Source organism: Phodopus roborovskii, unplaced genomic scaffold (genome assembly GCF_943737965.1).
Source record: "Phodopus roborovskii unplaced genomic scaffold, PHOROB, whole genome shotgun sequence".
Classification (NCBI taxonomy): Eukaryota; Metazoa; Chordata; class Mammalia; order Rodentia; family Cricetidae; genus Phodopus; species Phodopus roborovskii.
Window position 1 is genome coordinate 12,158,446 of NW_026126571.1, and position 17,322 is coordinate 12,175,767.

The 17,322-nt window shown below is 45.3% G+C and overlaps 1 protein-coding gene across 1 annotated transcript in view; it reads left to right on the forward strand.

Moving 5' to 3' along the window:
* LOC127235735 (ribose-5-phosphate isomerase) overlaps positions 1–17,322 on the forward strand; it is an 877,486-nt gene that overhangs the window by 815,150 nt on the left and 45,014 nt on the right. The window lies entirely within an intron of this gene.

Below are 17,322 nucleotides of genomic sequence, written 5' to 3' on the forward strand. Positions count from 1 at the left end.
CTCCACAACTGATGCTTTCTTTTCTGGCGGGGCTGTGGAAGGGGAACGATTCCGTTCTTTTAAGGGGTAGGCCACTGAGAGTTTGACCATGCTCCAGTGAGCATATAGATAACACAAATTGGATTTTTTTCTGTTTTTTATTGGTTTTCTTTTTTGGGGGGGACACAAGGGTGGGGGTAGATATGGAAGAATTGGGAGTGAGTGTGATAGGGTTACATGATTCCCAAAGAATCAATAAAAGTTGGAGGAAAAAAAAAAAGAATCATGGTATCCAAAGCCACTGGTCCATTCTCTCCTGGTTGCTGGTTTGCACTTGGTGCAGCCTTACTCCCAGAAGATGCTTGGACTCTGGGGTAAATACCTGGAGCAAGGGAGCAGGAGAAGTCTACTCCTGAGGAGGAGAGTTGCTGGAGCTGGAGTGTTCCTTACCTTAGCACAGCAAATTCCTTCCGAGAGGCAGGAGGGCATCAGGCTAAGGAAAGGTGCTCACGTGTGCAGGAGAGGGAAGGCCTACCGGCATGTCCATTCCAGCTTCCACATGTTCCCATACGAGTCAGTATGTCATCACCACAATGAGACCTGGCTGGGCTGCTCCGGGCCCTAGGCGAAGATAGACACGATCTCTGCCGTCCTGGAGCAGCGAGGACACTGAAAAGCAACTGTGCAGATGATCGCAGGCTACGATTATGGAACATGAAATGGGCTGTTATAGAGTATAAGCAAGAGTCGGGGATGATACGAAATGCCAGTTTTCAAGGGAAGAATCCAAGACGGCCTTTCTGGATGAAACAGGCTGTGTTGAAGGCAGGTCCAGGAGAGGGAGCCGGTGGTGTAAGGGCTGTAGTACAGATGTCAGCTCGAGCTAACTGAGAGAGACTCACCTACTTTTATTCTATATCTTCTGAGCCTGTTACCATCACTCTGCCTCTGAGTTTCATCCCCAGCTCTCACCAGCTGTTGAGCCCCCAGTCTCCTGCCCCTATTTCATGTAAACTCACTCCTGACTCAGAGTGGAGGACATGCTGGGACACAGGGTTGCTCCTGTCTTATTTGAAGGTGAGCAGAATATATCATTGCTGATTACTCTGGCTGTCTGATGGTCTGGGTTCAAATCCTGACTCTGCCGCCTACAGCCACAGCTTTTGAACTGTTATCTAACTGCTCCATGCCTCCGCCCCTGCATCTGTGAACGAGGTCCAGAAAGAAAAGCATCTACGTTGGCATCTTACTAAGAAAGTTTGCTGGGTTGTCTCCTCGGGGCTCTACTCTGTAGCCCCTGTGCTTTTCACGTTTTGCTCGTTGTTCCCTCCATGACTTTGGGTGGCAGAGGGTCAGTGCTGTGCATTTCCAGCTGCACGGTTCCTGGAGCCCTGGTGATATAATCCAATGCAGAGCTGTGTTTAAACCAGGTTCTGTACTACCTACTCCATCTCCTTTGATCCTCCCAATAACTTAAGAAGTAGGCATTATATCTTTATGGAAGCTCAGCCTACAATGAGACCAAGCCACTGCTGCACCTAGGCACACCCCTGAGCTTCTGAATCGGGAGAAAAAGGCAAGGCTTGGGAACCTTGATTACACCCATTCCCAATCCCGTTTCCCACTTGTAATGCCGACAGGCTAAGCTCCCAGGATGTCTCTAGCTACAAAGTCCATGTGTGCTAAGTGTACAGTTTAGCCAGAGAGGCAGGTAATTTCCATATAGTAAGGACTTAAAAAAAAGACTCTGTGTGTGTGTGTGTGTGTGTGTGTGTGAGAGAGAGAGAGAGAGAGAGAGAGAGAGAGAGCGCACGCGTGCGCACTCGAAGGTGCCTGGAGCCAGAGATTCAAAGTGATTGTGAGCTCTATCTACATGGGAGTTGAACTTGGACCCCTTGAAAGAGCCATATCTCCAGTAACTGTTTAGTTTTTATTCTGGGACTCAAATCCATGCTGTGTATACACACTCTGCATTGCATTCTGCTTCAACTCTAAAATTCTTTTTTTTTTTTTTTTTTGATTTTCAATGCAGGGTTTCTCTGTGTAGTTTTGGAGTTTATCCTGGCACTCACTCTGTAGCACAGGCTGGCCTTGAACTCACAAAGATCTGCTGCTCCCAAATGCTGCGTGTACTCCCACCACCTGGTTAAAATTCTTTTCTTAAGATAGGAGAATGTGTGAGAAAGCCAAGCCTGACCATCCTGAAATAAAGTGATTGACAGGTGCTCTTAAGCTCTTCGCTGTGAACATTTATGTACTTTACTGCACAAAGCAGCAATGTGCTGAATTGGGAGCTTGAAACAATTGTCTGTTGTCAGGTAGCAAATTACCCCCCCCCCCAACTTAGTTGTTGTTGTTTGTTTTTCTCATGGCAAGAATTCAAAGGCAGGTTAGCTTGGTGATTTGGCTCAGAATCTTATGGCTAATACTGTCACACAGGCCTATAATTCCAGCACTCTGGAGGTTGAGGCATGAGGATCCGTGGTTGGAAGCCAGCCTGGGTTGCCTAATGAGTTCAAAGTCAGTTAGGGCTACGTGACCTGATCCTGTCTCAAAATGAAGTAGACGGGGCTGGGGAGATGATTGCTCACTTGAAATGCTAGCATGAGGCCCATGTACCCAGAAGTGACAGGAAAGTCAGAGTCCGGTAGGAGGATGGTGTCCCCTCTGTGACCTCAGTGCTCCCACAGAGATGACAAGGTGGTGCTCCTCTGCAACTTCAATGATCCTATAGGGAGGTGGAAGGAAGATGCCTGACTGACATAAGCAGCAGGAGACGATAGAAGAGAGACCCTGATCTTATGAGGGAAGGTTGTCCTTTGACCTCCGCTCAGACACCTGCAGTCACACACACACACACACACACACACACACACACACACTCACGCCAAACAAAGGCAAGGAAACAGATGGGGGCTGGAGAGAGGGCTCAGCAGCCCAAGAACCCTTGTGTTCCTCCAGAGAATCTGACTTTTGTCCTCCAGTGCCCACATTAATTGGCCTACAATGGCTTGTAAGTCTAGCTCCAAGGGATCTGACACATATGCACATATCTACACTCACACATAAACATCATGAAAAAATTCTAAACCTTAAAAAATGTAAGTTTTAAAAAAAGAAACAATATATGTTAGTATAGTTTTAAATCTGGAAGGAACCTCATGAATCACCCAGCAGTTGGAATTCAGTGTCATCTTCTTCACACCCCAGATGAGTAACTTGAGATCCGGAAAAGAAAAAAAAAAAGGAAGAAAGAAACATTTGCTAAAAACACATGGCCTGCTTTTCAAACACGGCGCTGGGTGTTTCAGCTCTGTGACTTTAAAGTCTCCCAGCATATCTCTTTCTATTCTTACTTTACCCATAAGAAAGTGAGGCTTACAGAGACAAGCACCTTGTCCCGGAGCAGACTGCTGCTGCTTCCTGGAGACAAGGTCAAAATCTATAGCATCCACACACCTACCGGGACCCTCTTCCTCTAACATCCTACACCTCCCCCCCCCCCCAGGGTGAGGCAGCCCAGTATCCCGAGGATCAGAGCTTTCTGCCTGAATAGCATAGAGTCTCTCAGAGAATGTCTCACCTGTCTCCTTTAGCCAATGGCCCACCTGAGACAAGAACACCAGAAGTTATAGAGGGCAGCATCCCATGCTTGCCTCTCAAGGAGGGATCACAAATTTCAGAGCACGAGGTACTATCTAGTGAGGTCCCTATTGTGAATGATATATATCTTCATAATAGTTATTATAAATATTAACTAAATTAATATTTATAAGACACTACTATTCCCCCGGGCGGCTTTCCAAGTGTCTTTTCTCATAGTCTGGAGTCTGCTGTCATTACCATTGCACAGAAAGGCATCTGAGGCACAGAGAGGCTGAGCACTTTTCCCATACTCGCTCAGCTGGATGGCGGCAGAGCCAGGCCTTAAATCTCGGCACCAGGACCTCCACCTTACCCACGCATTCAGCACACATGTCTGAGAAGGGTTTTTTGTGACCTGACACAGTAGATGGTGTAGATGTAACTAGCGTCCAGCTCTCTGCCCACCAGACTGAGAAACAAATAGAACAGAGTATCTATCTGCAAGCATTTAAGAATAGTGTGCGAAGGTGTTCAGAGCGATCCAACAAGGTCAAGGAGATGATGCTAGAGGAGGCCAGGTTGAATAGAGTCCTGTAAGCTCAGTTAACTGAATTCACATTGAAACCTGCAGAACTGAAAGCCAGGGGAAAGGACTTGGAGCATGAGTGCTTCGTGGGTATAGAGTTTATTTTGGAGGTGAGAGATGTTCTGGAATTAGATGATAACTGCAGGAGATTGTGAGTAAAATCAACATGACAGAAGTGATTGGACTAGATACTTTCAAATGAGGAATGCGCTCTGTGATTTTTGTGTCATGGTGGGGAAAGTGAGCTGCTATCTGTCACTCAGAAATCGGGGCATGGGGTTGGGGTGTGATTGGGAACCACAGGATTATCTAAGGTTGGTGAGCTAGCCCAGAGCGGCTGGTGTCGGAAGCCTGGGGAGGATGGGGTATTCACTCAGGTCTGGAAGCAGATGTGTGAGGCAGGCCAGGGTCCCCTGGGGCACTTTCAGAAATCTAACTTTCCCTCACTAGGACCCAATCGTGCTGAGGGGTGTTTTTTATTATAATTTTTAATTAATTGCTTGATAATCTCATAAACTGTATTTTGATCATATTCTCCTTTCCCCTGCGAAGTGCTTTTTAAGAAAGAGGAACTCTAGCCAAGCAGAGTCATGCCTTTTCCCAGCAGAGGCAAGATTTCTGTGAATTCAAGGCCAGCCTGGTCTATGTAATGAGTTCCAAGAGAGCCAGACCTACATAGTGAGATACTGTCCCAACCCTGCCACTCCCCACTCCTCTCCCCCTGCCAAAGGAGAAGTAGAACCCTTTGGTGAAGAAGGCCACTGTGGTGGAGACAGGAGATTTTCCAGCTGCTCTGGGGAGTGTGAGGCCTTCACTTCAGGCCAAGAACAGAACTTCCATCGCTCCTGTAACTTCCACTCTTCCCTTTAAGCATTCCTCCAGGGGGAAAAGGTAGGTTTACATCTTGTTCATCCCTTGGATATTCTTCTGCTGGGGACAGCTCTGTGGACCACACAGACATGGCTCTGGCTGCCTCTGAGCCAATGGTCTGGCCAGCCAGACTGGCAACAATGCACTCAGAATGGCACATACAGTGTGATACTCGTGCTGTGAAAACCCTAGGTTGAGGTGCTTGCTTTGCTGTGCCTGTCACACCGCCTAAAGTTCGAGGTCCTGAGATCAAAGCCATGTCCCTTAGGCCAGAGGCTGCCGTGAGCAAGTCTTTCACGCTCTGCTGGCTTTCGGTGTCCACATCAAAGTGTAACAGCCCCAAGGCCTGGAGGGTGGGATTAGAGTTAATGCTGCAGGTATGAAGGTTGACCCCACTGGCACGTCAAGACAGCTGACTCTTCCCCATACCCATCAGTAACTGACATCGGGACTGGAGATCCTTCTAGATGCTGCAGTACGATATGTACAGTAGACTCTGAGGAAGTGTTTGTTTGGGTGTGGGTAGAGAGTTTTCCATCTGGAGCATGGATAATCTCTGTCCAGCCAGCTCCCCTGATCCATATAACTACACGGAGACTTATTGTTAATTATAAATACTCGACTGATAGCTCGGGCTTGTTTTTAGTTAGCTCTTATAGCTTAAATTGACCTATTTCTATTCATTTATGCACTGCCCCAAGGCTCATTTTCCTCCTGAACATCCTGCTCAGTCTGTATCTCATGGCATATCCTGTGACTCCCCAGGATTCTCTCTGCCCCCCAAAATCCTGCCCAGCCATTGCCCAATCAGCTTTTTATTAACAACGAGAGCAACACAGTTTCACAGTGTACAGAAGGGTTATCCCACAGCACCTGGGGGCTAGTGAACCTCAACACAGTTTCACAGTGTACAGAAGGGTTATCCCACAGCACCTGGGGGCTAGTGAACCTCAACACAGTTTCACTGTGTACAGAAGGGTTATCCCACAGCACCTGGGGGCTAGTGAACCTCAACACAGTTTCACAGTGTACAGAAGGGTTATCCCACAGCACCTGGGGGCTAGTGAACCTCAACACTGCCCTCTCTTCCCTCTCCCATGCCAGCTGTGTAGGAACAGCCTTGAATTTTATGATTTCTTAACAGTTCATTCCCCGAGAGAAGGCTATTCCCTGATATCTTACAGAATAACCATTTTGACCTTAACAGGGTCAATATGTCACTATTTTCTATAATTGCGATGGAGCTGATTCATCCTGGCTATAAACTCCTTAATGCATGAGTCCATGGTCAGGGATTGAAGCTTCCACAAGCCAGTCATTGAGCTAGAAGTTGGGATGACAGCAGAGAAAACAGAAAGCCCTAGGCCAGGCTCAAATGCTGTCTAACCTGTGGAAAGTTAGGGGACAATGAATCAATGCCTTCTGTATTTTAGGGATGCCAATAGAATCACAGAGGCAAACTGAAGCATCTGGCCCAGAGTGCAGTTCAGATAATCAGAAGAAGGCCAGGTTCCAGTGTCCAGGCCTGGATGGTGATAATTGCACTGCTATGTCCTCAGCACAAAGAGACACCTGCTTGTGTTCTTTAGTTAATCCTCCTGACAATTCCATGCAGAGTGTATTACAAGAGCCCTAACACCGGGTAGCATTTACAAAATGCCTGACTTAAGTCACCGCTCCATACACATTAGTTGCTCCGATGGAGGATCTGTGCACTGATTGGTCAGGAGAGCTGAAGTCGGATGTAGAAGCTCAGAAACCCACAGAGTCCAAGCACATGTGTGGGCAAAGTGCCAGCGAGGCCCAGACGGCGATTTGGGTTTTCACTTCTGGCAGGGTAGGGGGCACAAAGTGGTGAATTCACCAAGCTGGTTACTCTGGAGCAGGATGGAAACAACACATAAAATGCTGATGTGAACAGAGGGTTCTGTCACTGACTTCTGAGAGGCTTCTTAGGCCGTGGCCGCCCTGTGGGAGGGCAGAGTGGCAGGCAGAATGTCACTCAGCACCTGTGTCTCCCTCCTCATCCTTCCTGGATCCCGAGTCTGGAAAGAAAGCCACCTTGCTCATAATCCTTTACCGGGTCTGTGTGCAATCAGGGCCCACCACTGAGATGACCCACAATAGACTCAAAATGGGAGTGGATTTGGGGGTGAAAGTAGAGTCCCCCACAGTCCTGCTGCACGCACACAGCCATCATTGTCAACTATGTAAACCAGGCTGGCCTTGAGCTCACAAAGAGTTCACTTACTGGGTGAAGTCATGTACCTCTATGCCCTGCTCATTACGGATTTGCAAACTTCTCTGAGTCTGGGTCACCTCCCTTGATACCTTCACAGTCATCCGTTTTTCTTGCAGACTTCAACATTTCGTTTTTCTTTACGGCTGAGCATAAATTGCATAGTGTATCTCTGTCATATTTTCATTTTCTATTCATCTTTTGATAAGCATCTAGGCTGGTTCTACCACCTTGTCACTGTGAATAGAGCAGCAATAAACACAGACGTGTAAGTATCTTTGTGGTAGGAGAGAGAGGGTCTTTCAGGTATATGTCCAGGGCAGACAGACGGTAGTTGCCTTTTTCATTTTTTTGAGAAACCTCCACACCCACTTCCACGTTGGCAGTACTCATTAGCATTCCCACTAGAAGCGAATAAAGACCCTCTTTCCCCACATCTTAATTGTGTGTGTCTATGTCTATATACCACACGAATGTCTTGTGCCTGCAGAGACTGGAGAGGGTGTTGGATTCCCTAGGACTACAGTTACAACTAGTTGTGAGCTGCCATGTGGGTGCTGGGAACCAAACGCAGGTCCTCTGGAAGACTAGCCAGTGCTCTTAACCTCTGAGGCATCTCTCCAACTCCTTTATTTTCCTGATCATTATTGTTTCTGCTTGATGTGCGTACGAGAATGTGGGTGTGTCGGTATCTATCACAGCATGCATGGGGATGTTGAAGGCGACTTCTCAGGTTGTCAGGGACGTGCAGCAAGTGATTTTATCTACTGAGCCACCAGTGTGAGCCACCTCACCGGTCCCTTGATGACAGCTGTCTGGGGGGGGGGTGTGAGATGGTATCCCACAGCAGTTTTGATTTGTGTTTCTCTGAAGTTGAACTTTTAAATTCATTTAAATGAGAATTAAAAAAAAAAATCTTACTGTCCATTTGTGCTTTTTCTCTTAAGAATGGCAAATTCATTCCATTTGCTGGTTGGCTGTTTGGTTTTTTTGTTTTTGCTTTTGTTACTTTTTTGTAGCTCTTTAGTACCCTTTTTGAAGCCTAGCTGGCAACCGTTTTTTTTTTTTTTTTTTTTTTGCCCCCATTCTGTGGGCTATTTGTTTACTTTGCTGATAGTTTCTGTTGTTGTAAAGAAATTTTTAACTTCATGTAACTCTAATTACTTCTTCTAGCTATTTCTTGTGTTATTGGAGACATGTCCAGAAAGTTCTCATAGAAACTGTTATTTTATTTTTGTTCACAGATTTTACTGTGAAGGAAACACGCTACCTGTCACTGCTGGAGAGTCATCCACAGACCAAAACCACCCCTTTGATAAAAGAGAAAACTTTTGTTTGTGCTTTCAGACAGGGTTTCTTTGCATAGCCCTGGTTTTCCTGGAACTCCCTCTGTAGACCAAGACAGCCTTGAACTTACAAAGATCTGCCTACCTCTGCTTCTGGAATGCTGGGATTAAAGGCTTGCACCACTGCCAACTGCCCAGCCTAAACTTTTATCTTGACCTGTAATCTCCATGTTTTCCTCTAGCAGTTTTGGTGTCTCGGGTTTTGAACTAAGGTCTTTGATCACTTGGAATTGATCTTTGTGCAGGGTGAAAGACATAGGCTTACTTCATTCTTCTATGAGTTGGTGTCTATCTTTGTCAGTTGTTTGTTTTTCCTCTGTATGTTTTTGATGCCTTTCAAAAATTAAGGGGTCTTAGCTGTGTGGATTTATTTCTTCGTGGGGTCCTCTACACTGCTCCCTTGATCTTCCTGCCTTTTTTCTGTGCCAGGACAAGGCTCTCTTTGTCACTGTAATACTGTGTCATATCTTGAGCTCAAGGGTGACACCCCCAGATTTGTTCTTTCTCTTTGCTTTGGCTATTTATGGTCCTTTGTGTTTCCATAGGAATTCTCTGAATGACATCATCTCTGCAGCTTACTTTTGCAATATAGTCTTTTTCATGTCATGGTAGATGTTTGCTGACTTGCTGATGGTGAGGATGGCTTGAAAATAATGACTTCAGAGACACAAGGAGGAATGCAATCAAACCACCAGCCATGCTCTCTTTCTGTAATACAGGGGAAAATAAAGCAAAAGTGTCAGGTGTTATATGCTGCATGGGTTGCTCAAAGAAAGAGGCTCACTCCAAGATGTAACTTAGGTTCTCTGTGGCAGCAGGAACAGTTTCTGTGAACTGAACCCCAAATAGCCATACAAAGGCGTATCTGATTGTTACATAAAACTTGTTTTTTGGGTAAAACAAGTTCCTCATACCATAGCCCCTGATCTAATCTGTTTCTTTTCTGAAGGAAAACATCATACCCCTGCCACTTTAGTCCTTATCGTGTTCTGTTTGCAGTACCCAATATGTAAGATGCAGGTGTGCTAGAGTGGTCTTGTGACCAAAATCATGCAAAGGTTGTAAGACTCCTTCAGAAAATCTGGTCTGTAGCTAACAGAGAACAATCACTTTTCCATAGTGACGTCTTCAAGGTCTAAGTACTTCTAGAAAACCACTATTCCTTCTAATGTCTACCCTAGATTCAATAATTCAATGGATTTCTACTTCACAAAACAGTGTTCTGGTTCTTTGGGGACTGATCTTCTCGCATTTATTTCCTGGTACTAAGGCTTTTTCTCCTGCCATCTCAGTCAGGCATGGCTTTGCCTAATTTCATAAGACTTGAGCATCCCTCTGAGAGGGGACAGGGCAGAGATGCTCTCTGAGAGGCTGCAGTAAGAGTCAGTAAGATGGAGAAGGGAGGAGGGAGGAGCCGTGCCCGGCTCTTAGTAAGTAGGTTGGCTTGTTAAAGTAGAGGTAGGAACCCGGTGTCATCTCTGGTTGAGAGTGGCCGGATAGGGTCAGCAGATGGAGGAAAGGAGAGGCTAGAGAGGCACACAGAGAATGGGAGACACGGTGGCTAGTGTAGGGTTGCCCGCAGCCACTCTTGCAGAGGATTTACTGCTCAGCAAGAGGGTTGACTAGTGAAATCCACTGAGAAGGATGTGCAGAACTCTCAGTAAACATTTATGTTGGGTACCTCCTATGTGTTCCCAAAAGCATATAGAGTGAAAAATCTGGTTTGTTTTGGTTTGTTGGTCCCTACCAGAGTCTCACCAGTGGTGACTATTACATGGTGGCTGACATGCCAACTGGAGCTCATGGTAACTCACTGTTTGATTGAGACAGAGCATCTTGGGGGAAACTAGGCTGTTCAGCAAATGTTTGTTGAGTGCCCTCTATGTTTCTTCCGGGTGTCCTGGAGGCTGAGGACATGAAGCTGAATCCAGGATCTCTGCACACTCTAGAGAGAGATGCAGAAGAAGTCACTCAGCTAACAATGACTGGGTACTTGGCCTGGGTACATTGGCCCTTCACCCTCTTGCATGCTGGAGGGTTGTGATGAGGCCAGAGTACAGGCTACTACAGGGGACTTTAACTGGGGACAGGGCCGGAGAGGCTATAGAAGCCCTAGTAGATCTCTTCATTCAGAATGTGTGGGATGAGAAGATGCTAGTCTTAGACAGGAGAAGTAGGAAGTATCCAGGTGTGTCTTAGTTAGGGTTGCTCTTGCTGTGATGAAACACTATGACCAAGACAGCTTGGGGAAGAAAGGGTTTGTTTCAGCTTACTCTTCCAGATGACATCCATTACTGAGGGAAGTCAAGGCAGAAATTCAAACATGGAAGGACCTGTGGAAGGATGGAAAAATACAGCCTAACTCTCCAATGACCACAGGAAGCTAGACGTCTAGAAGTACTATCTAAAAAGCCCTAAAAACCTCAAATCCCAGGCCATGTCCTCTGCCAGTAAATAGGCAAGGTCACACTCCTTGCTGTTTATGACAGACGGGCCCTTGAGTACATAATCCTGATAACAGAAAATGAGCTGGCTAAACGCTTATCTGATGATGGTAAACTGCTTGTGAAACCCCCACCCCAGTGACCTATATGCGGGCTTTGTTGTAAACCCTATAAAAACTGTCTCAATTCTGTCCTCAAAGTCCTCAGTCCAATGCCTGTGGACCCTAGTGCACTTGGAATAAAAATTCCTCATGCTATTTGCATCGAGACCACTTCTCGTGAGTGATTTGTGGTGTTGCCTTTCCTGTGTGGGAGCGTGAAGGTCCACGCTCTACGGGTCTTTCACCTGGAGGCAGGAGCTAATGCAGGAATGGAGGAGAGCTTCTTACTGGCTTGCTCCCTATGGCTTGTTCTGTCTGCATACCAGAAGAAGGCACCAGATCTCATTATAGATGCTTTCAAGCCATCATGTGCTTGCTGAGAATTGAACTCAGGCCCTCTGGCAGAGTACCTGAGCCATCTCTCCAGCCCCCTCAGCCTCCTTTCTTATAGAACCCTGGACCACCAGCCCAGGGATAGCACTACCCACAATGGGCTTGGCCTCCTCCCCCACATCAATCACTAATTAAGAAAATGCCCTCCAGGCTTGCCTACAGCCAGATCTTATGTTGGCATTTTCTAATTGAGGTTCTCTCTTCGAGAATGTTAACTTATGTCAAGCTGACATAAAACTATCCAGCACAAGGGGTAAGCTCCAGGTAGTATGTATGGGTATGTGTTTCAGTCACTGAGGTAGGAAAAGAACAATCTAAGCAAAAAAAAATTGCATGGCTCAGGAGAGGACCTGGAGGCCTTAGAAGGTAGAACAAATTCAGTTCTGCTGGAAGGAAAGATTCAAGGCCTGGAAAAAGTAGTGAGAAGTGAAATTTGAAGCAAATTGGAATTGGATCTTGCAAAAACTTAACATTCTAAGTCAATGTCTTAGTTACTTTTCTATCACTGTGATAGGACACCATGATCAAGGCAATTTCTAGAAGAAAGTTTATTTGGAGGTTACAGTTTCAGAGAGTTCGAATCCATGAGCATCCTGGCAGGGAGCATGCAGAAGGCAGGCAGGCATGGTTCTGGAGTGGAAGCCAAGAGCTCCCATCTTCAGATATGAGCATGAGGCAGAAATGGAGAGTGGGAAGGGTATGATTCTTTTGAAACCTCAAAGCCTGCCCCAATGACACAACTCCTCTAACAAGGCCACACCTCCTAATCCTCCCCAAACAGTTCCATCAACTGGGGTCAAATATTCAAACCCATGGGCCTATGGGCCTAGCGGGGACATGCTAATTCCAACCAACGCAGTAGAAAAAAATTGGCTCCACTGAGAAGTAAATGATAAAGGACTTTAAAAATGCTTTAAAAGAATAATGGCTTAAGGTAATAGTTAGATTATCAAAAAAATGATTAAGAAATCTTCACACGCTCAACAGAGTCATCCAAAATAAATGCATAGTTATGACATCTGCTGTGCAGCGGACTCCAAGTAGCCCTGAGTTAAAGGGCTCTAATGACTGCTAGTTATAAGAGTTTCAGGCATTTGGCAGGTGAAGGCTATGCAGCTGTCCTCACAGTCCGTGGGGATTGGGCCACTCTGTCTTCAAAGCCGTCTCAAGTATAATCTCCATGGAGGAAGGAGTCTACGTTCCTCTGCAGCCAGCACCACTCATGGCTGTTGCATCTTGGCTTTCGTCTTTGGGTATTAGCAACTGTGGTAGACTACAGGCCATCAGCTTTATATCAAATACAGCGTCTCTGTGTTATTTGGGGCTGGTGTGGCGGTGGGACCGGCCGGCAGGGAAAAACCTACTTCTAACATTATACAGTGTAAAGGGAAAGAAGCCTGGCTAGCAGCTGCAAGAACTGGAGAGTTGCCCTGCTATAAATAGTACTGTGACAAACTACCTTGTATGCCAGCCAGCCTGCCTGTCTCTAACGGTGGCCCCAGGACCTGTGTGTGTCCCTGAAACACTTTCAGGTAGTCCTCAAAGTTAAAAGGTTTAGAACATCAACAAAACACTGTCATCTCCAAAATGGAGGGTTTTAATTATTACATTAAACAAACCATATTATTTAAAAAGTTGCAAATGAAAAAAAAAATCAACACATCAAAATTAACCAGACCCAAGGATTAACTCAATAAGCTTCTACAGAGTAGCCACTCAGATGGAAGCTGTGGAACTTCACATTGGGATTTTATACTAGCAAATATGCTGTTATGCATTTATCCATCACTCCAAATAAGAAATCCACGACAGACTTAGGACCAGAAAGGCAATTACCTTATTAAGAAATACCCTTTTACATCCTCTTTCGTAATTTGTGCCTGTTACTTGCATTCAGTCCTCCCTCATCCCTTAATATGTAGCCTTTCTTGTTCTGTTTTCTACATGCTATACTGTACTCGCATGTGCATTTGTTAAGCACATTATGGTTAGATTCCACATGTGAGGGAGAACATGCAGTTATTTTTTTCTTTCTGAGAGTGTATGATCTCACTTAACATTATATATTCTAAGGCCATCCATTTTTCTACAAATTTTGTGATCACATTTTTTTTCTTTAGAGCTGAGTAGTATTCTATTTTATATATACAGCAAATTTTCATTATCCATTCGTCTGTTGATAGGATATTTCTAATTCTTTGCCATAAGGGTCGATAAACATGGGGCCTGAATACCTCTATGGTAGGATTTGGAGTTCCCTGGATATATGCTAAGGAGTGAAATGGATGAGGTTAAATGGCAGTTCTATTTTTAATTTTTTGAGAAATCTCCAAAATGATCTCCACAATGGTTGTTTTCATTTGCAACCCCACCAATAGTGAATGAGGGTTCTTTTTTCCACATCCTCTCCATCATTTGTTGTCAGACTTTTTAGTGATAGCCATCCTGACTGAGGTATTAATTGGCATTTCTTTGGTGGTTAAGGACACTGAAAATGCCTCTGTTGAAAGGGATTTGCATTGAGTCCATCTTCTTCAAAGTCTATTGGTATTCTGGTTTCTGTGACTTTTCCTAGAGTAATACCCACTTGAAGTTCAGCTACAAGGACAGGTGAAACTTGATGTTGACTATGGAATGAGTTTCTGAAGTGATCAGGTCTTGGCTATATGCCAATAGGACCAAGAGTGGGGATGTACACTCAGCACCAGGATGACCAGACAGACTCTAAACCTTGGTCACCTCTAGATTCTGTGAACCTACTGGAGGCAGAATAATAAATTTCAGACCCAGTGATGTCTGTCTACTATCATGGGGCTACGGTTAAAGCTACAAGCCCAAAGTAACTGGTGGGTCCACAGCAGTACATACTCCACACCCTACAGTGATTACTGGAACCCACAGGAACCTCAAAACCATAACCCCAAACCCAAGATGACCTCAGAGACTCCTGGAGCCAAACTCCAGACTCTCAGGGAACCTGGACACACTGGGACCAAACTTCACATCCTATACTGATCTCTCAGGCAATTGTACTGAGGTTCTGGTTACCTCAAACACCCCAGTCCTGAAGAAGCAGGAATCTTGACCGTCAGTGCTCTCTAGTCCAGCAGAAACTTGACAGGTGAAGACAGGCCTCTCTGGTCCCAGAAGAAGACTGAGATCTGATCAACCAATGCTCTGGTCCTGCAGAAGCTGAAAGACTGTTTATTTGTTTATGTAGGAAAGAGCATGCTCATGCATGTCAGGAGACAGCTACAAGTGAGTTCCAGGTGTAGCTTTTACAGGGGCATGATGTGTGACCTTGTTTTGGACTGAATGCAGTAGGAATTCACCTTTTTAAAGATTAAGCCACATAGTAAAGAGAGTGGGAACAAAACTTGGTTTTTTGCTTGGGAAAATTTTTCCATTTATTTAAAAATATTATTTAGGGATGGAGAGACGGCTTGACGGTTAGGATCACATCTGCCCTTGCAGAGGACAAGAGTTCATTTCCCAGCAACCACACCTGGGGCTCACACATGCCCATCACTTCAGTTCCAGGGTACCCACCTCTCTTTTCTGACTCCTGTTGTACATACGCACAGACACACACACATAGACACGTAAGAATAGAAACTTTAAAAAGCTATGTATGCTAACATGTAAGGATGTACTGTTGCGATTTTAAAATGAGTATGTAATTTTAAACCTTGTGATGTAAGTGATGATGGGGAGGAGGAGGTAAGAGAGCAAGAGGAAGAGGAGGATGGAACACAGTCTTGCTGTATCACCCAGACTGGCCTCAACTGAAACTGGCCTGTCCCCACATCCTGAGCGCTGTGATTGCCAAGCGTGTGCCCATTCAAGGCATCAATATTAATTTCTATTGTTAAATATTGGGGGAGAGAACTCAGATAAATATCGACTTTTGGGGGTTGTTTAGTTTTTCTAGGAATACAAGGGAGTCACGAGACCAAAAGGCATTCTGTCTACTGTGGCACACAAACATGGAGACAAGTCTCCACTAATTTATTTGAAATGAATTCGTAGAATTTAGTCACAGAATCTTTTTCTCATTCTACAAAGGACAAAGCAGATAGGTCATTTCTCAACTCACCAACAAAGCTCAGCAGTTGCTGGATGACATAGGTGCCCTCCAGGGGCTGAAGGTTCGCTTGGCTTCTCTAGGTACTGGGTTTTTCATGATGACTTCTAAGCAAAGACCCATTTGCTGCTAAGGGTCCGGGATGGCCTCCTATACAGGCTATAGGCAAGCCAGTACAAGGAAGCTCTGCAGGGCGGGCTGGAACTTTCCTACCTGGCTCAGAGCTCCCTCTGCAGGCTAGTGGTAGGTTATACATTCTCCTTGCTTAATCTTACTGTTTAGCTTCCCCTTTTTAGGCCAGGAGTCTGAACTTCACAGAGAATCTGATACTCAGAGCAGAAGCATGCACAAAGTGCCAATTTCACACCAACAGTCTCCAGAATACAGAAGAAACACATTGCGATGGCCCCAAAAAAATCATTGCAATAACATTGATCATTTGACTTTGTGCATTTTAGACACTCAAGAGGAAAAGAACCAGAAAGATCCCTTCAGTGGCCTCTTATTCTTGGTGGAAAGTGGTCCCCCTTCCACAGAGGAAGAGACTTGGGTGAGGAATCTTCTTGTGTTCAGTCTGGATATTGCATTTAAAGGCGTCAGAGAGACTGTTCTTTAGCAACCACACATTTAAAGACTGTTTGGGTGCAATCTTTACAGTCATTAAATAAGCAATCATTAAGTTGGCACTGACTGGAGCACGGGACCGAGGGAAATAACTGCACGCGTGTTTTGAAGAAGAACGCCCCCCCTAGGCTCATATATTTCAATGTTTGGTGTTGCAGAATATTTGTTTAACTCTGCAAAGATGTGTTGCATTTGTTTAATTACGTAAAGATGTGTTACTATTTTGCCTCAACTGCCTATGGCACCTGATTGGTCTAATTAAATGCTGAATGGCTACTAGTAAGGGAGGAAGTAAAGACAGGACTTCTGGGAAGGCAGAGTAGTAAGTAGGAGGAGAAATTTAGGATTGACTTCAGGAAGATGCCAGGGACCAGCTTGCTAGACGCAGAGCAAGCAGGAAAGTAGGACATACAGAATGAAAGAAAGGTAAAAAGCTCTGAGACAAAACACAGATGAATAAGTTACAAGAATTAGTGGGACAAGCCAAAGCTAAGGCTGAGCACTCAATAAGTCCCCGAGTCTTTATTTGGGAGACGGTTGGCATCCCAAAGAAAATTTCAACTATAGTTTGGTTCCCCGTTGGTGAGCAATTTGGGAAGGATTGGGAGGTGTGACTTTGTCAGAGGAGGGAAGCTTTTTTCCAGGAAGGAAAGTTGAAACTTGTCAGACAGCCTTGCAGGAAAATGGAGCCAGACCAGGCATGGGTCACTGGTGGTCAGAATCACACCAGGGCTGTTTAGATATGCATGACACTTGTTAGATTTTCAATGGTGGCTTAAGAGAGATGGAAGGCAGAAAGAGAGGCATGTGACTTCAGACAGGTGGAACCCTGTTCTTTAGTGGACACACTCCGAAGAGGTGTAATCACAACCACATGGATGGTGGGAAATGCCCGTGGAGGAAACATGGCTATGACCCTTTATAGAAGCGGAAATGACAGTGGCACGTTTTTTTCCCACAATCCCTCTTTTCCAAACTGGCCTTAACGGGCTGCAAGGGAACCTGGTTAGTGTAGTTTTTAAGCAGGAAACTACCATCTCTGGTCTCTGTAAATCCTAACCTCTTGTGGGC